General features: G+C 42.9%; 1 protein-coding gene and 2 long non-coding RNA genes across 12 annotated transcripts in view; all 3 read right to left on the reverse strand.

The window, feature by feature from the left end:
* The window catches only part of LOC107270687 (GATA-binding factor C), a 52,798-nt gene extending 48,498 nt beyond the window's left edge, over positions 1 to 4,300 (reverse strand). For 5 of the 7 annotated variants that reach the window (XM_015745927.2, XM_015745926.2, XM_015745925.2 and 2 more), the window contains exon 1: positions 4,031 to 4,300. The gene's annotated coding sequence lies outside the window, so the exon portion shown is untranslated. Of the gene's footprint in view, positions 1 to 212; positions 295 to 1,348; positions 1,436 to 4,030 lie in introns of those variants that run through there. The other 2 variants (XM_015745922.2, XM_025087972.1) reach the window with 2 other exon arrangements.
* A 1,574-nt stretch (positions 4,301 to 5,874) lies between these two features.
* LOC107270617 lies at positions 5,875 to 9,799 on the reverse strand. Of its 4 annotated transcripts, none has more exons than XR_001538379.2 (7): positions 9,355 to 9,799; positions 8,397 to 8,509; positions 8,248 to 8,334; positions 7,979 to 8,168; positions 7,502 to 7,907; positions 6,940 to 7,340; positions 5,875 to 6,857 (listed from the first exon to the last, which is right to left on the reverse strand). It is a non-coding gene; the product is annotated as an uncharacterized LOC107270617 (long non-coding RNA). The 4 variants fall into 4 exon arrangements; XR_001538380.2 differs by having other exon boundaries at positions 8,248 to 8,284; positions 8,395 to 8,509; XR_003060605.1 differs by having other exon boundaries at positions 6,940 to 7,041; positions 7,104 to 7,340; positions 8,248 to 8,509.
* Positions 9,800 to 16,488: 6,689 nt separating this feature from the next.
* On the reverse strand, positions 16,489 to 22,802 carry LOC107270621. The gene is made up of 6 exons (XR_001538383.2): positions 22,686 to 22,802; positions 22,199 to 22,362; positions 21,913 to 22,033; positions 21,630 to 21,781; positions 21,491 to 21,562; positions 16,489 to 17,968 (listed from the first exon to the last, which is right to left on the reverse strand). It is a non-coding gene; the product is annotated as an uncharacterized LOC107270621 (long non-coding RNA).
* Positions 22,803 to 24,678: the final 1,876 nt, after the last annotated feature.

Raw genomic sequence — 24,678 nt, forward strand, 5'->3', positions numbered from 1 at the left:
AAAAAAAAAAAAAAAAAAAAAAAAAAAAAAAAAAAAAAAAAAAAAAAAAAAATAGACAGGCGTCCGCGCACTAAAATAAATCGTATACCTCAATGGTGAATTCCTGTTGTGAACTTGAAAAAAATATCTCAAGAATTAATCCAAAAAAACGTACCGATTCGCGGCAGCGAGAAAAGTGCGACTAGAATGCACGAGAAAGTGGAAATGAATACCTGCAAACTCCTCGTGACGGAACGACAAAGTAAAATTTCACGCAGTCGATTGACACGACGAAGACCGATTTTAAAGAAGTCCGTGACTCTCGGTACAAGCCTTTTTTTTTCACTCGTTATCAGAAAGAAAACCTTATCGTGCACCCATGTACTCCACCGACGGCCAATCTTCGATCACGTATTGGTTTATCTTATCAGAATTTGGTAATCTTACACGTTCCATGAAAACTCGCCTATTACGTATCCGACAGTCCGGCGCTGTTCTTGCGCTTCAAATTTATTCCTTAGGTCCCATGTGAACCAGCCCTTATCGACGCCGCACAAGATTCCCAATCAACAAAGTCGCAACGATCCGATCGAACCGCCAAGTGAATATCCAAATTCAAGAAAACCCGTCGCGAATCACGTAAATTTTGACTTGCACTCGTCGGAGCGTGATCTGTTTATAAAAAAAGAAGAAGAAAAAAAAATAATAATACACCACGCGTGTAACAACCACAAGCAATAAAGGAACAACAGCACCGTCAGAGGTATCAGGTTGAAAATTGACGCCCGTATGTTTGGCGTTCTTTTGAGAAATAGAAGAGGGGAAAGAAGAACGTGGCATGGAGGGAAGGAAAGAAAGGAAGAAAAAAAAAAGGGAAGAAAAGAAAAATAAAGTCCAACCCTGACCCATCTCCTTTTCCAGAAGCAGAAAACGAGAAATCCCACACACTGGTAAGCACGGCCCTATATCTATGCCTATACGAGATATCGCATGCGTATATACATATACATAACGCTTCTCGTTTATGTATACATAAATCCACGCACATTCGGTATAGCCGGGAACAATGGGCCCGTTGGCCCGTGACATTCCCGAGTAAAAGAGTCCACGTAAGATAGTGGACCAGCTACACCCGCGTCTACGAAGGATGAATTTTGAATCGACCTCAAGGAGCATAAACTTTTAACGTCGCGCTCGGCCATCGAGTAATAATCCAGTTTTGAGTCAACGAGAAGTGTCAATGTCAAGCGTAAGACGGTAGAGGTTATAAATGCTATCGATGCTTGAATTAGCAGCCCAGAACAATGTACGTCTATACGACAAGGATTCGTAAGGTAAAAGCAGAGTAGCAATTTCAAAAAATGTTTACCTCCGAGAACCCAGCAAAGATTAAATACGACAGCGGTGTACGAGAATGGATATGAATTAATAACGAAGGCGACTGGAAGTAGAATAGCAGGCAGGCTTTTGCCATGCAATTTACTATGGGCAATCCCCATGGAAAATTGCCAGAGTATTCTGGCCTGGCGATCCGAGCGACGCGGCGCGGACGGTCGAGGAGTTAATTCACTGTTTAACACCGGCCACTCCCGACGATCGTTATTGTCGAGTTTATTTTAAATGTGCCGGTCCGCGCTAATAAGCGCGCACCGTCGATTCGCGGCTAATAAATGAAAGCACAAACTGTTAGATATTATACTTGCAAATTGGCAATTATTCGCGGTTGCCTGACGATACTGACGTTCGCCATCTCGGTTTTGTTATGTCTACAAATGTATACAGATATATATATATATGCCGGCAGAGACGTTTACTGTTCGGTGTCAGCGATACTCGTGGATCCAAGGTGTTTATTGTTTTCTGCGTGCATCCAAGCGATGCGAGACACGTACGAGAAGAGAATAAGAAGTGACCAGTCGGAGAGTCGCGGAAACGGATGGAAGCATCTAACGTCTTTTTGTCGATTCGTGCGGGGAACGATAGCGTTAAAAATTGAGAGAGAAAAATCCAAACAGTTTTCGCGATAAAATTTTACGAAAAGTAAATCAAATGAAAATCCTCGCGTTTACCGGGAGTTGCGTCGCAGAGTCATGCGGAGTATTGAAAACGACCCATTCGTTATCCGCCGTCGAGTTCTTATCTAAAGCGACTTGCCGTGTCTTGCGCACAGCAGATGCGTACAATGGGTGACGCCTTCTTGCGAAATCGTGAGCGAGCAAAGTCGCGCGATTTGTCACAAGCTGTGCCGTGGCGCGGGGAACGAGGGGAGGGATAGCATCTGAAAAATCATATCGATGGTAAGGAAACGAGGGGAGAATTTTCAACGAGAAGGAAGAACGAGACGAAACAGAGTTGGTGTGTAATGGACGCGAAGGTGAAACATAGGAAAAGCGAAAAAGCTGTAAAAAGTCCTTGGACATTTTTGAGAAGCCTACGTGTACCAGTGACTCGAGGAAAAATCGTAGGTCGTCTGGCAAGTAATTTTAACTATGGCCGAAATGAGGTAACTGAGTGAGCTACGAAGTGCGATATCGAGCGACTAATTGCTGATTTAATTTGTTTGGGCAATCCCGCCGGCAATTAGATTCTATCGCAGCTATTCTAGTCCAGATAAAGCGAAAACCGTAAGCCGAAATCTCGATCGCAGCGAGAATCACGAAGATTATATAATATGAAAATCGAGACGCAGTAAGGATCGATCGTTCGTATCTTAATCGATAGATCGACTATCGCGATGTTAATGAATATCGCAGCCATACCTCGCGACACTGACTTGACGGTCTCGTAAATATACACATTTTGCGAGTAAGCGGGTAATCGGATTCTCGTATTTGGATATTAAAGGAAAATCAACAGACGATTATAAACAATCCGTTTAACATTGACTGCGTAAAGTTTTCTAAAGACTTTCAAACTCATTGAACTGCTGTTTCGGTCTTGACTAACGTAGGTACGCAGAGAGAACGGGAGAATATCTTGCGCCGTCGGAATCCGCATAACCGTAGTATTTTAGTAGCTCACTGTATACTGTTGTAACATATTTATCTGTACACTGTGGGTGTTACGAGTTGGACATTATTTTTTCAATAATACGAACTTTCCCTGTTTTCGAATGGACACGACGATGGTCGAGGAGTTCCGGACTAAACCATTTTCACGATGCGTTTCTTTGCCTGTCTACTTGGCTGCCTGCTGTTTACGTCTACCTGGCTGCTTACTTGCATTCTCGTTTGCTTTGTCCCCTAACCGATCACAATGAGCTCCTTTTTAGACACTTTACTGCAGTCACTTGACTTCTGGCCAAACATAACCATTAACGTCTTTAGGATTGAGTAGAGCAGTATGGGATTCACGATAATTACTTGATTGTACAATAAAAGGAGGCAAACGCATTTGTAGCTCTTGTACTAAACGTTGGAAAGTACACGAGTCAAATTAACTTTCAACTTTTACATTAAGTTTAATGACACATGGAACCTACGATAATTACCTAATAATTATTTTTAAGAAACACTGGTAACAGAACCTTCGTATAACGTTGACTAGTCAATTGATCATACGAGTGTCTAATAAGGCTGTCCGATACCAGGATGGATATGAAAAAATGATACGGAAAGCCAATAAATCTGGAAGAACAGATCGGTATGATAAGAGTAAAGTTTTAAAGACTAGAGTAAAGTTTGTGTCAATCGGTATTTAGATCGTAAAATTTAGAGAGCAAAACGAAGAGCGATTAGAAGGGAGAAGTGCGGGGCGTCGGCGCAAAGTCGAGTTCCGTGAAGTTTGAGCGTCGTGCCCGTTAGGCAGGGTCACCAATGTACGAAAATACGAGAGATAATATATTAAGAGGAGGAACGACCGATCGAGCCATGAATTATATAATGGCAAAGGAAAGTGATTCGAGTGAGAAATATCTAAGCCGGACTGATATACAGATAAGGTTTAACGATGAGAAATCTGTTGTGTGACCGAAGAAGACACTGCTGCCCCCGCTCGTAAAGCGAACGAATCTGATATATGAAGGAGATCGCGAGCGTGATCGACGCCTTACCTTATCTCAAGAAGCAATCCAGCGATAAGGCGATAACAAGTTTTTGTATAGGGGGTGTTATCACTAGGTTAGCACCAACACACTGCACACACACACACAGCACATCGTGGCGTTCGGAGTGTCCCGGTGGGCCTTCCAGCTGGTCCAGGACGCGATACACTGTCGTTTTTGTTTTCTCGATCGGATTACCGTCAACGATACCGTGAGTGGAATTAAATTGAAATTTGAAACGCGCGCGCGCACGACTCGTCGATGCAACTATCGTGGCACCCGGCGCGGAACTAAAGCGCACGAAAACACAGGCCTTCGTAGCCCCCACGTTCACCCGACCTCGGGAGAACTCGCTCGCGCTCGGCTATGTTCGGGTCGCTGTAGCAACGCCTACGACACGGTCCCACCCCTCCACGGGCGTTACTCACCCCCACCGTCATTCAGCAATACCCCCACCTTTTCTGTCAACGACGGGGAAAAATCGAGCTTACATCCAGCCGAAACCAGCGACGAACAAAAGCTTCCATTGCTTCTTCTTCTTTTCCATCTTCTTTTAATTCTCGTATTAAATGCTTCACGTACTGTACGCTCTCTACCACATACCTGCCCCTTCGTCTTATCCATTTCTGCGCTAGACACTCAAGCACAAAATCTTTGAATACCAAAATTTGAAAATTAAACTTTCTCCCGTAAAAAAATACATACGGAGCTTTTTCGCACCTAATACTAAAAATTGCTTTGTATCCTGAACTCATTGAATTTTTTATTTTCTGACTTTAAATGGGTACAAAAATTATTTTGAATTAAAAATATTTACTTTCACACATCAATGGCAAATTTTGAAAATATTTTCCAAAAGCTCCTATGGCATAGAGGCTTATAAAGCCATAGACTCGAGTTCCCAGTGCGAATCAGTTTTCGAGGCGTGCAGCTGCGTGCCCGGAATCCTCTCGTCATTAATCACGCGACGCAAACACGCGAGCCACTGCTTTCGCGGGACGCAATTTGCATAATAAATATCATAACTCCCGTCTCCACTATGCAGCCCACTCTGCCAGCAACGGGCTGCGTCCAATTGAATGTGACCACCGAATTTAATTTAACGCTCGGTACCAATTGGCAAATAGTTTTCCGGATCGCTGCCAAATGCTCTCGAATTCTCAAACGTGCCACTCGACATCCTGCATTCTGAGAACAAAAATATTTGCATACAAATTTTACATACCTATTTCACTATATACGATACTAGCTACGTTCCTGGAAAATTTTCAAAAATTTATCCCCCCCCAAAAAAAAAAAATTAAAAATTTTTCTACAACAAAATCGAAAGGAGGATAAAATCGAAGAAGGAAACGAAGAAGCTGAATATCATGCCTTTAACGATCGGTCTCCCTAAATTTTGATCCGATCGAAAAAGAACGAAAGCCGAGCCACGTGCCTCGCGAGAAGATTATGACCGAGATATGCCCGTGCAGAGTTAATCTTGATACTGCAACTATATCCAGATGAGATACGCCGATTTAGATACGACCCCTGAAATCTCAAGTCTGAAATCTGACCGAGATTTTGACACGAGATCGTCACCAGCTTACAGGTTGTCCTAGATCAGTGACTAAGAGACCAACCAGCCGCAGCCTGATCGATCAGTAAATATTTACATTAATTTTGCGGACCAGCCTAATCCCAATAAATTACCAAAAAAAGTTTAACCCCATGTATTACCATAACAAATAAATTTAATAAGTAAAAATTAACCTTCGCCATATTAATTGTATAATCATTGCTTGAATAAAATTTGGTTTTCGGAAAAAAAATTTTACAATTTTTTTCCATATAAAATTATCCTAATTTTACAATTTCGAGAGCGTTACTATACTCGACAACATACAGTACGAAGAATACTGTAAGGTAATAGTAATAGTAACGTCAAGGGTAGCTCTCTACTCTACAGGGGTGAGCGTAGTCCACAGAATATATAAGGCACGTGATAGAAGGTCTGCTCTGATCATGGTGATATTGGTATTGGTACGGCAGTCGTATTGGGGTGGCTCGGTTGCCGTGCGGCCGGGTGGCTGGAGTGCCGGCGGAGTACAACCGAACAATCTGTAGAAGCTTGTCGAGGACGAGAGAAGTCCGTAGATCAGCCAATCAGATAGGCATTCCCCCTCTCGTGCATTGTCACAAAATGGCGGCCCTAAATCAGCCAGACTCCGCCTATTGCTCTCCCCACCCCCAGCGCCTCTCGCGGCGCGTCACGAAAAACTCCGCCTATCGATTTATTTTTACCGCTCTTGTTCTAGGTGCGGGTTCGCTACCGTCCTGGGTCGTGCGCGTTTCACCTAACCTAACTTCACTCTTCTTCCTTCATCCTCCATCTACTATACCGCTCTATATGCTCTCTCGTCCTGTAACCTCCGTACCCTTTAGCTCCTTTATATTTTGTTCCACACTTCCGATGCTACACGATGTAAGCTGAGTTCTACATACTCTACAGTCATCTTACGTATATATATACACACTATATATATGTACGATATATATACTTGTATCTTGCCTTCCTATATTTCCATATATAATATATATATAGACTCTATATAAGAGTCACGTTACTCCTCGTTATGTCGTTTACGTCAGGAGGTTTGCTCTACTCGCCGCCTGGGTCTCTGACATCGTTTCTACATGGCGCATCCCTTACATCCCGCAATTCCGGATTACCCCGGTTTAGCTTCACGAACGTAATCTTGAGTTTAGAGCTGCCACTGATCGTCGGGATTACGTTCTGTGTTTGCTGTCTGTTCGGGAGATTTGGACCAGGTGGGTTGAGATGTTTGTTTTCCTGTAAAAAAAAAAGATGTCAATGAACTCTATGAAAATAATCGATCCACTCTGTCCAGTAAGTAAAGAGTAAATTATTTTACAAATTTGCCCCTGAAGTTATTGCTAGCTAAAAACCATTTGGTTTTTCGCTTTTGCTTCACGAGCTCTTATCCGCGATAGATGGTAGAAGAAGCTGGTGCAGGCTGAAACACAAATAAATTATATCTTAATTAATGTTGCCGATGACTGAAGTTTCTAATCTTACAAAAATAATGTGACTTCCCGCGCGTAAATTCATAAAAACTGGAACCAATTTGTCGAGCACAAACGGCCGCTTTAGGTTGACTGTATTATCTATGTTGATTGAGGCGTTACACCTTGACCGTAAAACGGTTGATCGCCCATTCAATTATCGAAGCCCATAGATCTCAGTGAAATTTCACTTTCCTTCAAGTCGAGCGTTAATTACCCGTGACGAGTTGACCGGGTCATTTAATTCTACCTAGAAGAAAGTAGAAACAAGAAAATTCAGTAAAATGGTAACAGAACAGTAACAGCAGGTTTTCAGTCTTGTTAAGGAATAATTTGGGTTTACTGTAAGGAATGAGATAGATATTTAACGAGGTACCTTTTTAAAAATTTAATTGAAAATTAATGACTTACCTCGTTGGTTAACAGTACAGCCATTACGAGCTTAAAATTTTCTTTTTTTATTTCTGACATTACCAATATGGTCTAACTGCCTGCTTAAGCTTTTGTATGTACGGAGCAAAGAGGCAATAGCGACTAATGACTATCGTCATTGAAGACCCTGAGCTTTTGACTCCCTTTACTAATGGCCGTCCGAACCATTAATGCTCAATGTTAATACAGACATAAAGATGGGGTCGTCCGCGAGACGCAAATCAGCTGATTCAATCGCTGGAAAATTTTTCTAATACACCAAAACCAAACTTTCCTCTTATACGTTACAGGCAAGTGTATTATCCTGGGAAGTATCAAGACACCCGTATAACATGCTGAGCACATGTTAATTTTTACTGTAAACAAGAAGTCAAGTACTGCCAATCTACAAGCCAAACACCATAAATTAGTAAAGCCTAGCTTACATTGTCATATAAGAATTTGAATAGGTTTTACCGGCTGACATCCCACGAGGCACGGGACACACCCAGAAGCATTTGTTTCCTTAAAATGCAGAAAAATTCTCCATTCGGTTAAAGGGCTGAGCGACGGATGTAATTTCGTGACTGGAAATCCTCAAGTTTTTCCCGGACGAATATACGGCTCTCTTGGGATTTGACAGTCAGGATCTGTTTATTCAGGGTTTCTGTAAAGAATCAATTAATTATATCAATAAACTTAAAATACGTTAGAAACATTTTAATCAGCCTGTATAATTTCCGTACCTCTTATTCTTGCGTTCACTCGGTGGCAGTATTTTATCTATATTAGATCACGATCGTAAAATCAATACCGACGAGGTTCCTAATTGACTATTGAATCCGTAATGAGTATTGAGACATACAATAAAATATTTATTATCAATTACTGACACCTTACTGCATTACTGTTTACAGTATGACGGTCTACAATATTTTTCCACGTCCATCGTCCCTCTTGAGTATCTCTGCATTAATGGGAAGATCTTTGAAAGTTACACTGGAATACCTGAAATCCGGAAGTAACTGTAAATTTGAGGGTTCGTTAGGTACAGTAGCCATGGATTATACAGTGACTTCGGAAGTTGTCTACCTATTGTGCCTCCTTTTTGTGGTAAGCTGTATAATGTCTATGCCTATATATTTCTTGAGTATAGGAACGACGATAGTATGGATGCCTATACAAGTATACATACAGTACAGTAATACAGTATACCTATAACTAGTAGAAAAGGCAAACCAATCAGTAGGAGTCTGATTTTAAGTATAAATTTCCATATAAACTATAAAGTGTCTATAGAACTTAAATTAATGAAATTTTTAATTAAAATTACTAAATTTTGTCAGATAAATATTTTTGAATTTTTTTTAGATCGTTGCTTCATTTTTATACACGATCTGTATAATTGTAAGGAAGTCGAAAAAGATATATGAAAGCAATATAATAAAGAAAGCTCAACGTCTTAGCGCTGATAAATGAGAATTGGCACAGACTTTAAGTATACACTTCCGATTAACGAGAAGAACTTTCCTACTTCTTCCCAAGTTACCCGACATACTTACCGTGCGCCAATAAATCTCAAGGACGATTAGAATTAATGCTGGATTAATTCCGAACGGACCATGATAAATTCTTATCTAAGACCGCCGTAGAAAAGTACGGAAATTTACGCTCAGCGCGAAACCGGATATTCGTACCAGCGGAGCACTTCCGCCACTGGCAGCACCAATGTCTTGAATAGAATTTTCTTAAGATTTTCCAAAGTCACTGCAGAATTGCACGCTGACAAAAATCTGTCACGTGCTACAGTCTAAAGTTACGTAATAAGGGTGAAAAAATAAAAAAACAAATACCAAAAAAAATATCCAGGACAGTTTGCCTTCACAGTGCAACTTGGTCGTTGAAGCCATTCGTTGGCAGTCTGGACGTGGTCGGATGGGTTGATGTTTTGGGAGCACAAAAATAAAATTCTTGCAGAGTCAGCCCCACTTAGGGTCTTGCTGGCAGTGGAACGCAGTCGGAGCGGGCAGTGAAGTAGTAGGTGGTTTTATTATAGACGCGTGTCAGGAACGTGTTCCGTGCTCATTGCGATGGAAGTGGAGAAGGAAAAGGACGGCCGTGACGAGACGAGTAGAGAATAAGAGATGCCGAAGAGGCATCACGGGAAAGCGTGGGTCTTAAAAAACGAAAAGTCAGCCTCCCTTTTTCAACCCTCTGTGATTAGGTTAATGCACCGACAAGTAGTAACGCGTTTTCGAACTTTTGTTTCACCCGGACACGATATATCCCGCGCACTACCATTATCGGCCACGAAACTTAATTCTACCAAGATCGTCTCGCACGTACGACACGCCACGGAAAGCTAGAAAACGTCTAGCGCATCAGCGCCATCTAGCGGCTACCTACGTAAGCTCGTACGACATAATTTTAATATCGCAAAGCGAGTACAGTAGAGACATTGAGACAGTGTACATCCACGTCAAAAAATCGTATTCTCTTACGGGATAGATATATATAAGATAGATACTAAACTCCCTGTTCAGCCATACACAAGCTGGAAAATACAAGGGCGACAAAAAGGTTAGATGCATGCTCAATCGTGGCGATGCACTTATGGGTTCTTATAGGGGATACGTCGTAGCTTGTACCTGGAGTGGACTCCTTGCGATAGGATTCACGATTCGCTCCAAGGCACTAAGGTAGACACGGTTACATTGACAATGGAAAATACTAGCTGTAAGAATATATACAAAGGAATGTATATAGAGAAGGCATTCGTGGAATTCCTTGTTGAAGTTCAGCATGGGCCATATATACAGTTTACGTACGCTCTTGCACTTATAGGTTCATACGGGGCGTGTCGTGATGCCGATCTACTGTCTCTCCTCGTGACGGGATTATTCGCCGTTCGACAGTGTCCTATCGTCATATAATAGGTATGCACCAAGAGGAAGCACGGTTCCCTATAGCGACAATGGGATCGCGACACCAAACAAGCCACGAGGAGATCGACAAGGGAAGGCTTCGAATGCAAGATGACGAAGAGAGAGACAGGTAACAGAACGAAATGTATTTATGCACAGTACCAAAGTAAGGATGCACTCTTTCGGATTGTCGAACTCGAAAAACCCAAAACATAAGCCACGCACCAGGGACACAATGTCCCAGGACACAAAGCCAGGTTAGAGTTATCTTGATGAACCTTAAGTACTACAAGACCTATTTGGAGATAGGCTACGCGGAGGTGGAGAGGGAGTGGACCCAGTAGGTACCAACCTTGGAAAAGAGATCTTTCACGTTGTTGATGCCATCGTGATAAGGAGCCGAGTGCAGCATTCTCTTGCAGTTTCCCTCCTCTCGGCCAGATGAGAAAGAGAGAGATAGAAAGTAGAAGAGACCTCGCGAAATACTTCGGCAAAATGAACATTGTGCGCTGTTCACAATGCGCGACAAAGCTGGGCATTTGTTAGCGATTCGGAACGCGATAGGACAATTCCTAGCTGTGTACTACAACGAGGTACTAGACAACTTTGAGATTCGCTTCTCCCTAACCTCTACTCTTGAGTTCATCCTTAAGGGCCTTTAATATCTTTACAACCTTACAACATCCCTCAGTATACCTCAGATACGTCACGCCCTATAGTACATGACAGACACGACACCTACTGTAAGAGTATACCCAGTCTCTGACACGTGTAAAAATAACCTTATCATTTTATAACGACAATAATAATTATTTGTATAATAAAATCTGTTTACCTTAAAAATCCTTCTGGAACGGTATTAACGTACAAAAATAACTCTGGGCACGCTACCCTTTCACAGGGTATAATTACAAAAGATTTACACCATCGAGTGCTCCGACGTAAATAGCAAATGGCAGTGAGTAGATTTAATTACCAATTGTACTTCGCAGTTGGACCGACTGCCTACTGCTGCCACGTACGTATCTATATGTATGTACATACAATAAGTGCTTAAAAGCGGCGAAAGGGTTAGTCGAGTAATTAGAATATGAATGGACAGAATGACGCTCGTTTGACAGTTTGAGGAGGGCGTGACGCCACTCAGCCATGAATTACTTACCGAGTGACAGACGGATGTAGGAAAGAACTGAAGGTAAAGCAGAGACGCTTTTTGAATCGGAGAGACAACGGGAGTCGGCGTGGTAGGAGCCGAGAACTGAAAATGACTGACCGAGTCAAGGCAGTGTGTTGTAGAGTGACAAGAGACGATGTCTGAAGTGAACAAGAGAGAGAGAGACAGTAAAGAAGGAAAAAGAAAAAAAAGCATAAAACGTTGCACGGATGTCAAGCGAAGATTACATGCGAGATGCGAGTCCTCAAAGGTCTCGACTTGTGCCAGGGTGAAAAGTTGGCGAGACTGGGTGAAGCCGAGGGACACCGAGGAGACAGGATCAGGATGGAATGGAACGCGACAGGACGGGACAGGAAAAGTTTCTGTGACGACGTTACGCGTTAAGGAGAGTCTCTGGGATAGCGACGCATACTGGATATTTTTAGGTTAGACCGGAAAATACGTACCACCTTGTTGGAACTAATGAAACGAGGATCTCGAGGGTGAGTCTGGCGATGCGCTACGTCGTCGCGCTATGGAAATACGAATTTGTGCTATGAATTTGTATATATACGTATGCATCTAAAGCAAGGCCAATACACATGTAGCTTACCAGAAGTCTTTGGCTTCTTTTGGGATTGCTTGTATATATCTCGATGCCGGACGGTCGGCTTGTTGATGGTCAGAATGTATTACGTATCTGAAAGAGATCATCTAAATGGCCACTTATCTAGTACCGGGAGCTGATAGGTTAGGTGGGTCTTCGTAGGTTCCTAGTATGTCGGGGCGTGTCGGAGATAACGAAAGACTTTCGTCGTTTGTTGGAAATCGAAGCTATCGGCACGCTCTTGTCTGTTACGACGGTCAGCTTTATCTTTGTGCGGAGGTGTGGCTACTTATGCCTGCTTATGTTTCCGATAACGTTAACCGCCTATATATATTTTTTTCCTATGGCTGCGAAAGTCGTTTCTTATCGATAACGATCATTGGGGAACACCCGCTACGATAAAACGAAATTTAATCTTTAATTATGGACAATCGACAGTGAAGCGTTATTATTAATTTTTTATTTTTTTTTATCTCATTAAATTTTTCAAAATTTTTTAATGCCGTGCTCATTTTGTAAATAAAAAAAATTAGACTATTTCTCACAACATCATTTCTCGTACCCTACCACGATCATCCTGTATATGGAATTTTTTGCAGTTTTTCAAAAATAAAAAATGCATATAATTCTCAAAAAAAAAAAAGTTAAATTACCGTCTCAATATCACGGGCTAAATCCTTTGTTGGGTGTTTCCACGTGTTTTCCACATTTTTGAAGATTGTACACCGGAGCCAACGGACCGTTAGTTCTACCTCGGTAAATCGTTCCTGAAGTCGCGCGCGTTCCGACCTCCCCAATCCTAAGGAATCACGGAGCGACTTCACGTCGCATAACTCACACCCTCTTGGTTCGCCGTTTCTCGTGCGTTCTTACGTTCCCGAGCCGTTGCTTCTCGTAGCACGCCTGTATACCTACCTTTTCAATATATATATATATATCTATGTAGCGTCTAGTACGTAGGTGTAGCCCGCATCTATACGTAGCAACGGGAGGGAGCTACCTGGGGGACCGTTTTCACGGGCTACGTCGAATGGGGTGACGGTAGTGTCTGGAGTTATTGTGAAACAGGCGCCAGCCCCTGTAACCTCTAACTACTCACCCCTCTTTTCGGGGTTAGAAGGTCCCGAGGCTCCGACTTACTCCGTAAGAGTCTAAGACGCTTTTAGGCAGCGTTCACAATCGTTTGACATAGGTAGTCTTACGTTCATCGAAAATACTCACCAAGAAAATTCATTTGTGTTTTTCGAAAAAAAATATCTGTCATACCAACTTTTTTTTTCATTTACAATTATTTATAAATAATAAATTTTTTCTATCGATTCGTTCGAATTTAAAAAAAATCAGTGTGAAGGGACTCTTAGTCAAAAACATACTGACAGCTTATACACTGTGTAGCCAAGGATGACCCAGTTTTGTATTACCGATTTTTATGACGGTCCCTGAGGATCGAGGTGGACAAGGTAGCCAAGGGTAAATGAATCTTTTACACGGATTGTTAAAATTACTAAGAACTAGAGCAGAGCACCTCACGTTATTCAATACCGGACAAATCTTTTCCCCTGAATGAACTATGCATATAAATCATATATAGAAAGTAAAAATATAATATAAATGAAAAAAAAAATCGTCAATTCATATTTCATTTGCAAAATACCGATACTATAAAAAAAAATCCTTTTTTTTTGATACCAATTCAAAATTCACCTGTCCACCTTGACGAAACACCCGTTAGATCCGTCCTAATCGTTTCCCCATATTTTCTCCAATCAGTCAAGCAAAATCCCGCAAGATTCCCTAAGAGCCTAGTTTAATCCAGAAGATGATGGTAACTGAGCATCCTGATCGTCAACGGAGGAATTAGAAGCAGAAACAGGGTTAGGTACCCTATGCGGCAATACTCATCCAGGCAGGTATTAGGATTTTCTAGTTACGCTCTAAAATATCGCAATGTCCTTAGAGACCATTGTCTGTGGGTCAGCCTGGGTTAGGATTCTCGTGCGCAAAGGGACTCGTGGAAGTTTCGAAGGATAGGGTCCTAAACTAGTAGGGCTGAGAATACCCTCGGGTTTATGGTCGTCGGGCTGATTTATAATCAGTAAAACCTTGTGAAATGTGAAAAAAAGAAGTACCAAGAGAGACAGAAAGTTGTCCACAGGATTTCGTGTTACCTGACCCGGCGCCATTGCCAGACTTTTTCTTTTCTTTATCTATATTTTCATAATTGATTTGCCTGCAGGGGTATCGATTTCAAACGTCGTAAATAACGGTGGGACCCCCTCTCTCCCTGCCCCTTGCGGGAAATCCTTGTGGACCTGAGGTCTTCCCATTATTCTCAGGATTACAGTAGTACATACCCAGTGCACCGAACGCCCCAAGTTAACAGTGGTACGTGCACTACGAATCCAATGTCTGACCTCTGCGTTCTATTCATACAACAAGGATCTCTTGCAAGACCTCAATAAAACTATAATTACCACCATAGAATTCAAACCAAAGTGAAAATCTATTTCCGCCCACAAAAATAACCCTTTGAGTATTTCAATTTTACCTGGACATACATATATATATATATATATATTACTATGGAAAATTCTCTCCGTCACCTTACGGAGGGGTAGGATCCCTTACAAAATACAGTTTCTTCCTATTTACGGTATACATATATATATACTCCACCCCCCCTCTCCCTCCCACTTCCCCTCGTCCATAACAGTGAAACGTCACTCAAATAATTCAAATTATGTATAATTCCCGCGCAATTAAGGGCACGTGACAATGAAGCATGCGCCGCGCATTCCTACCTAATAATGATACACTGTTATCCCGAATCTACACAGCATCCAGACTTCTATTCCTTGAACCCTTTTTTTTTTATGTCCTCCCATCCTTTTCCGAAGCATCCAAATATTTCGACCGCAATTATATGGCGGCGCATGCCTCCCTAACGACCCCAGTGCGATCATCCATCCGACGGAGCCTGAATGGTTCTAGAAGTTTTTTTTTTCTTTTCTTTAAGGGCGGAAGTTGTCAGGAAAGTCTTTAAAAATAATTCACTTTACACCGTAATCATTTAAGAGCCGTAAGAGTGGGTTAAAATGTGTATAATGTAAAATGAAAATTTACAGCAGGTCTTTTTCTATGCAAAATAAACCGGAAACTCAATTCAGTGTGAAAAACGACGATTTCCTGTCAGTTCCTATAACTGATCGTTAGACCCAGGACGATAAGACGTCCTGATGAAATCCTAGGATTGCGTGTCATTTTTTATTTTCTTTCGACCTGGCCAACTTTATGACGAGTTTTCCAAAGCAGGGTGAAAGTTACGTCTCTGGCAGACCCACCCTCTGTAGGGACACTCAACGAGGTTGCGTTAGAATCAAGCAAAAGAACTCCTGTGGATGGTGCTCGTGCTCGATAACGTGGGGCATTACCCCGTTTAGACCCAGGATCTTCAAGACCTTGAAACTTCCTAGAGGACCACTCTCACGGGACATGGGATCAACCGTTTTCAACAGACCCACCCTTGACAACGAGCAACCTCACGTGCGTTTGCTCCTGGACTAGGCATTGACCTAGCCTGACCCAGGGGATGGAAAGTGAATGGAAAAATTTTTTAAAAATCATAACAGTGATAACTACCCAGACAATAAAATTTCTAAATCAAACTCTAGGTACACGCACACCCCTATCCACATGCGGCACAGGTATCTTTGCAACCCTAAAGATTTTTTAAGAATTTTACTCAAGCGTCAGCCAGTGGATTAACCCCGTCTTCGGATCAGAAATGACAGGTTCAAGGAAGACCAGGTCCATCATCGTTGCACCAGCTTTGCATTGATTCTCAGGTTGCAGACCCCAAGGAGTTTTAATCCTTTAGCGCACTCGAGGCGCAGATGTCGATAGGGCAGATCGTAACCCTCGTTCCAGGCCCAGACAAGAGAATAAGGGTAGAAATTACTAAAGTTAGCAAGACGTTGAGTAGCACTTTTGGTTCCAACGACTTTCGAACCTTCCTCATTGTCAAGTCACGAAGACCGATCTACTGTTCTTTTATAATGTATAAAATACCCTGCATGCATTACATATATATATACATATACACCTACCTCTGTCGCTGTGACATAAAAAAAATATTAATACAAAGTAAAACGCTAAGGGTATGCAGCGAACATTTTTTTTCATTTTCGTTTTTCAATTCGACCCACAAGCTCGTTTGACGAAATGACGTATTCCATGAAAATACCCTATCCACGCGGAGAACCGCGAGTACGAGGGAGTCGCGAAATTAATTCGAGCTTGACGTACGAGGCCTCATAATATTATCTCATAACTCTCCGGGACAATCGTGCTTATCTGGTGTGCAGTGGCGTTTCAATTAGCCCATACGCCGTGAAAAGTCTTATCCCACGAGTTGCATAATGCCATCATAAATACAATACAATTAATCTGACAATTGAATCACGCCGGATTGAACAATGGCTCTAAGAACCATATACGAGTAACGGTACAGACCGTGCTTATCGTGATAATAATTTTCTAATAAAAATTGGTATGACATAAAAATTCCTAGATCAGCCGGAGCTGCTGGTAACGCACGAAAATTTCTAGCGCAAACTTTAATAATATTTGGACATGGAAATTTCTGTTTCCGCATGCCGGCTGTCACGTATCCAGCTTCGTATACGTAATAGAGGATATAGTGACGTGGTACTATAATCGGTACCGGTACGTATTTATATACAGTCCTTGCCTGGGTACATTGCACGGATGCACATTAGCTTATGTAATCAGCGCTGGGACAGATTATGCCAGGCTGGCATAGGTGGTAGGATACAGCACGGTGTGCGGAATCACGCGTGTGCCGTCGTTAGGCTGATTTGTCGCTTTATTAGATCTTAGTTTGCGGCTCCGATTGCGTGGCATTACCGGTACTGTATGCCAGTGCCGTATGGACCGGACGGAGGCTGTATTCGCCATACGCGAGGCATACTAGTATGTAAGCGCGATAGACGAGATTTGCAATTTGCGTAAATTAGACGATTGCGGAGCCAGGGCTAATGGCTCGTGTAATCGGCAATAATTTCCGTGCCGGCTCTTAAGACTCGTAATTGGCCAGTATGCTAATTGGCAAGTATACACGTCTAAGGATTTTTCAATGGTTCGACTGCACGAGCGACAACAGTCGGAGCCTTCAATTAGAAGTCATTAAGACGAACCCTGTTACCACTTCGCCTAACAGACATCAAACGGTAATTTTCGAAATACGTTCTTAGAATAGGACACTTACTGTACTAACTGCCTAATGCGTCGAGTATTACAAATTTTTTAAATAACTCGTTCCTTAGATCGCACTTAATAATTATTATTGGTATATTAGGTCCGAAGAGCTGGGATCCATTCCAAATCCCTTTTTTAACTACCAACACTGTATGTACGTCAAGGGTAGAATTTGACTCCGACAGCCAAATGGACCTCATGCAGGGTAGCCAATTGGCCAAGTCAAATACCACATCCCATCTGTTCGCTATAGTACCGCGAGTGTACAAGTGACGCAACGGCCACCCCACGCATCTCGATACACGTGGTGTTGACGTTAAAATTATTTCATTAGGTCCCCAGGGTGCAGCAGTTAGTTACGATAGCTCCATCTGCCAGGCTGCGCTGATTCGTCCGTTGCAGCCGAGGCTTGACGCGACTTTCACAGTCAGGAAAATCCATAGAACAGGACAATTTACAGCATCCCTGCATCCTGTATCCGCATTCGACGTTTCTTCGTGAGCAGTCTGGAAAAAGAGGAAAGATCGTATAACGATCAATGGGATCGAGTGAAGGGGTATAATAAATGTGAAAAAAAAAAAAATTATTTCCAAAAAGCGAACCAGCCGAACGAGACCGAGAATAAAGGCCATAAGGGTATACATATATGTACAGCCGTGATATCGGCGGGTAAGAAAAGATGGCGATGAACGAAGACGGAGAGAATGAGGTAAAAGCCCCAGTAAATCAGACGGGAGCCCGAAGGTTTCGCTGAATACAAAACAGAAGAAGAATTTACCATTTCGCGGAGGATCTCAGAGCCGAGCGACTATTTTCCAATAATTTAGCCCGAGGGGGTGGTTTCCGGGGTCGCTGGTACGCGTACGACTGACGCTATCACGGTCATAAATACTCGGAGCCTCTGACGTCACCCAACCAGGGTCCGATATTATACTTTATCTCGAAACTAATTCCCGCGGCCAGATTTATTGCAAGAAAGGGTGAAAAAATGCTCTCTCTCCTCTCGGATGCCTCGGGTGAATATCCTCTTTTCCACTCTTTCTCTTTCTCCCTCTTTCTCGCATACGTACCACCTAACCTCACTCTCTCGACTTCACAGCCCCCCGCCGACCCACCAGCGTCAACCGCCCCGGCCGAGACTTATCTCGCTAATGTAAAAGTGCCGGCTCCGAATCGCGATATTCTTTCATTTCTCCTTTTCTTTTTCGTGCGAGCTATTCTTTTCTTTTCTTTTTTTTTTCTTTTCTTTTTTTCCACCAACCCCTTCCTTAACCCTTGGCACGTTCCTCTCTCTTCACGTGCGAACCCCGAGGTTGGCTCAGCGATAAAACGAATAATGAGAGGAAATTTGCACGTTTTTAAAGTCCCGAACTTTTTTTCAAGTTTCTAATTGTTATATCTACGTAGAGACCTCCTGCCTATACATCATTCTTATCTCGGACTCGGGGCCTCCCGAAGAACGAGTTCACCCAATTAATCGTGAAGATTGCGCGCGTTAACCCTTTTACTGCGGCAATCCTCCTTCCGAATCTCGTCGAGTGACCCAAACCCCTTTTAACACCCATCCCGATATCAATACGACACTCGTTCGATCAATTTGTCCCGATCGTACGGAGGCGAAAATTAGCATGGAAAAAAAAATAAAGAAAATTTGAAAATTCCATACACATACTTTTTTTTTATCTGAAATATCATTGCACCTGCTCAGCGAACTGGATACTATTTTATTTGGCTGGCAACCCTCCGCAGAGGGTGCATGCGAATCTACTGAGGGAACCAGTTGGTAGGTGGCTACAATATATCAGCGATATCACCGTTATCTACGCGAGATACCATAGCCGCTCGTACTTTTATACGAACACACGCGAAAAGGGCATTTTTATGAGAAACGTAGCCACGGGCGACGCCAAGCGTCGGTACTGCAGTCTTTTTCGAAAATTCGGAAAACTCATATATATACACTCCCGACCTGTAATTCTGAACCGATCGGAAGTTAAGCCGTCTATGCGTAACGCGTACGAGCGATCGGTTACTTAAAATATTTATCAGTAAACATACAGAGTGGATCGAGCATGAAAATCAGTATCACGATAAGCAGATAGGCAAACGTAAAATTTCGTTCGGAGAAAATAAGTTCGATTTTCGTTGAGTTCGAAGGAAACTATCCCGATTTACATAATCGTCGTGACGCGCATATACTGATAAGAAAATAAAAAATGAAGGGCTAGAAAATAAAAATTTATAAAAAAATGGGTAATCATAGTTTTTCAAAAATTCATATATCTCGGTACACCAGGTATGTATATAAAGAAAATATTATATACCGTATGTGTAAAGTTAGGTTAGGTAGCTACCGAGCTCAAATTCATAATAACAATAATAACAAAAAAAATGAAAATCCCTGGAACGAGCGCGAATTCCACATTACAGTATATTACGGTGTACACGCATGCACGTAGGTGCCTACAGGTAAGCGCACACGTGTTAAGAGTCGGTATGCACGGTACGTATTGGGGGTTGAAGCCGGAGGCGAGTCGCGTTTACATTTTTCTACTTTTTTTCGTTGTTCCCCAACCTTGAGCCAACCGGCGAACGAACGAACACACAATCATCCCTTGACTCGCGGTAGAGACGGTATTTCACATTCAAAACATCCCCGTCGCATTTTCCATCCCTCCTACGACCTACCCCCTGACTCCCAACCCCTATATGCTCTTGCTCGAGCGCCATATCTCTGGAAGAAATAAAACACGATCACCCCCTGCGTCCTATTCTGTGCGCGTGCGAGTCCCACCCCTTGTTTCTCATGTGTATATATAATATATATATATATATATATAATAGTAATACACGTATCCAGTACGTGAACACGTACTGGTATAGTAGCCACTAGAGAGAGAGTACGTAGTCGGACTCGACTGGGTCCATAGTAATACACGTATCCAGTACGTGAAATCACCCCCTGCGTCCTATTCTGTGCGCGTGCGAGTCCCACCCCTTGTTTCTCATGTGTATATATAATATATATATATATATATATAATAGTAATACACGTATCCAGTACGTGAACACGTACTGGTATAGTAGCCACTAGAGAGAGAGTACGTAGTCGGACTCGACTGGGTCCGGTTTAATTTAAAAAATAATTAAACCGCAAAATTAAACGAGACCTTTTTTTTCAGGAATGCCGAGGCGCTGGCTACGTTCTAAAATACAAAGGAGATAGACAAAGAGCGGCCCAGAGAGAGGGTTGAATAGGTTCGCCCCCGCTTCTGTATTCTCTCTATTTTCCTCCCTCTGTGTTTTCTCTCAACTCCCTAACGGTATATACGTTTTACCTCCCTTGTAGCAGTTCGCTCCAGACACACGTGTACTGCGGCTACGTGCACGACGGCAATGGGATCGTACGTGGACATACAGTACATAGAGTATCTACAAGGAAGGCAGTCGGGGGTAATTGGAAATACAAAATAGACTCGGATAAACTGATGTCTCCATTCCGCGAATCCCGATTATAGAAACGAGAGAACCAACCAGCCATTTTCTTTGTCTCCATTTATATTTTCCCGCTTTACTTCGATTCTCTCTAGCCGCAGTACCGGATACCGATATACGTATACGCGGGTTACCAATTGTTCAAAATACACCGGCCTCCCCGTGAGGATTTTCGAGGATTACTAATTGATACAGCCGATAGGCTGCTTTCTTTAAAATAAAAAAAAAAAAGAAAGAAAGAAAAAAAAGAGCTTTGTTACGGTCAACTGTAGCTAGAGAGATTTTTGGTAAAGTGAGCTACGGGGCAGCTTAGTTACCGTTCTGCTCCATATAACCATGTTATCTTTTCTAAGATCATCGAGAGATCTCCGTCGAAGATGGATCCTCCATGGGATCTACGATCTAGGAAATCCGTACGGTCGCGAACACCTTGGGAGCCTGTTGTCGTGCATCCCCCTCAAACATTGTCTCAGGCATTGTTCATGGAAACGGGGCACCGTTTCCTCTTCTAAAACTGTAAGATCTCTCCCTACCCTTGAGACACCCCCGGTCCTCCATTCCTCTTGCTCCTACTGCCATTCCTGCTGGGAGGGATCATCTTAATCCTGGGGAACAAAAAGAGTTAGCGCCGAAATAACGAGAAGCGCGTAATGCGAGACCATTGTTACCAACCTTCTTAACAATGGGCTACTTCGCTAAGCCCTGTAAACACTGCTGGCTTTGCCATACTCCAGTTTTGACAGTTCATCCTGATTTCCTGTCTCCGTGTACCTCGGTAGGGTACTTGCACCAGGTCTGCTTCCTTGCAGCAATGACGAGGTAAGCTAAAAAATTATATACCTAATAATTGGCCAGTACGTCATGTATCAGACGACGAATTCAGGTGGCTTCGGGTAACACCTGCGCACCAGGTATCACGACGCGTTCCAAATATTCACTGATCCTTGATACGTACCTTGGTTTTCACCTGCGTGCACGTAGTTGGCATATAAAATGTTGATGATTGCACCGAAGAGTTCCTGCATTGCAACGTGTCTCCCCCGGGAAAGGAATAACGCAACTGCCGTTAGCATAACCTAAAAGGATGGTCATGTTAAAAGAAGAAAAAAATATATATGAAAAATGCTAACCGACGAGTTCATCTCACGGATGAATCTGCCGGTTTGCGGAGCGTGCGCGTACCGCGTCTATAATTATTCCTGGTAGAGGATACACATATCTTTATAAGGAAGGTTTCATACCCAGGATGATGCATCCGCTTGGTATCTTTATGGCTTATTGCAGCGCTTTGGGCAATTTCGTGATCGCGAACCCACATGCTCGTCCGAACCTCACGTGACTGCAGAGTGAATCTCTTGAAGTGAGTAAGGCCCCTTTTGCTTGCCGAGATGCGGTCCGTCTGATTCTAATTACATTTTTTCGTAAACAAAATATCGAGCAACCGCAGCCCCGAGCTCTATCGGAATAATGGCTAACTATCGACAGTACGAAGGAAACGTTATGCACCTTCGTTACCGATTGGCACTAACGACTTGACTGAATGCTGATTGCGAGAGAAACCTCAAAACAGGATGATCACTTCATCTGACGAGTCAGAGCCATTGATTTCCAGTGTTTTCAGGTAGATAAATAGGATAATTGAGATAATAACCGTAATCCCGTGCGTGAAAAGGGTGTGAAAACAGATAAAATAATATGTCAATTTTCTACGCCTCTACGAGTACTTACCAAAGAATCACAATTTCGGAGACCTCGTTATACTAACAATGAGTACTACCTGCGTCAGGACTGCCAGGATTTTTCGATTCCTGGATTTGAAAAACCGGTTCTACGCCTCGTGGCGTGCTTCGAGAAAAACTATTCCTGCCGGGAGTTCTGTACGTAGTACACGTAAGATCCGCCGTGGCGCTCCGGTCGTTACCAAAGGAGGACTTTTCTATACGGTCGAACCTTTTTACTCGCGCACAGGCATATATGCAGATTCCCGCATCTCTCTTTTCCACTCTTCGGAGGACCAAACAGTGCTCCCTAACCAACAATGAGTCCATTCAGGGCTTCGTACATAGGCGCATTATTGAATTCACAGAGGGCTGAATGTTATCTATATTATCTGAAGGGTTAGCCCGGCGCGCTGTTTAGCGTAGATCAAGATTATCTCGTATCTGCGTGTCGCCGAAAGCAAAGTGCTGCCCTGTACTAAAGGGCTAGATGTAAGTCAGATACGTTTGTACCGAAGCACGTCACCTTCAAATCTAATGTGACGTACGTGTCACGTATTCCGCGCAGTTGAATTCTCTGCAAGCCGTTTCTCCTCTAGCTACCTACCTACGTACCTAGCTGCCTATACGTGGAGAGACCGTTGATAAATTTCGGCATGGAACAGCGTGAAAGGGTACGTAGGACAATTTTAAGGTGACGAGGTCTCCAGGTTAATGCAGGACTCGGCGGAGAGTTGATAAATTTTGAGGTTAGACATTCAATTCCAGATTCATAGAATCCCTTGAGAAAATCCCTCCTCCGCCTTCATCGGGACATAATCCATGCCCGTGGCTTTAACGAGAGTACCTCTGCTGGGTCCTAATCCTTCCATTGTTTTCCTCGGTGGCAGAGTCTAATTTTCTAATTAGCAGACTTTCGAGACTAACACCATCGATTAGTACGGGCAATGCTAATTATTCGAGTAATATTCTATCCCGAACCTCGAAACGTAACGATGAGCTGTATTTATCGCGGTCAAAGCCCACTTGGTCCCATTACTCAAAAGTAGAGCGGATTTTGAAAACGGGAAGGACGCCTTAATTGGGTCTAACAGGAACCTTCTAACCTTCATCTAGACCCAGTAGACTATATATACCGTTTATTCTAAAACACGTGTTTCCGTTCTTCTGTAAACAAAAAAAAAACTCAAAATCCTCAATTTCAATCCTCTACCACCAATCACAATACCAGACGCCGGGTCTTGTAGTATTTGGATTAAGAAGCGATCAAGATCGTTCAGCGCCTCGATCCATGAATGGAAAGGACTCTAATGACGTAATTGCTGGCGACTATGGGTCTGAGCTGTTCAGTCATTCCTTCCTGTTGATCCGTGCTGGACTCCTCGTCAGAACGACGTCCCATCTAGGACTCCGAGTCAATTGATTCTCCACAATTCTTTCGGTCCTAACGATGCAATAATAAAACCCTAATGTCGGACACGTAACGTCTCTGTCTTCCACGAAGGCATTTCTTGCTGAAGATTCAGCGCTCGACGCAATCGGTGACGCGTGGATAACGAGGAGCCGCTCCTAGGAAATTCAAGACTCAATGCTCTCTTTCGCAGTTGGCGTGTTGTGCTGGGAGGAAAAAAAAACATGGCGCTTACGTCAAAAGAAAACTTTCGTACAGTCTTCGTTTAGCGTTTTACATGTGGTCTTATACGGTAAATGGAAACACTCTTCATGCGGCTCACTTTGATATCCTACGCTTTAGATAAATAGACAAACTTAGGTTTATACTCTGTTGCAGATATCGAAGGATACCAGCAGCCATTACGCTTCTTAGAAACCAACCTTTACTGGAGCCACGTTCGCCCTGGCACTACGGAATATCTCTCTCGTGCAAGATCCTCACGAATCTTGAGGGATCGTACCGATCCATAATTTCCAACCGATTAGTTTCACCTGCTCGCCAATAACACGCCTCTATCCGTAACATTAAATCGGCCGCTAAATTTCAGCAT

The sequence above is a fragment of the Cephus cinctus genome, unplaced genomic scaffold (assembly GCF_000341935.2).
Source record: "Cephus cinctus unplaced genomic scaffold, Ccin1 Ccin1_scaffold0806, whole genome shotgun sequence".
Taxonomy (NCBI): Eukaryota; Metazoa; Arthropoda; class Insecta; order Hymenoptera; family Cephidae; genus Cephus; species Cephus cinctus.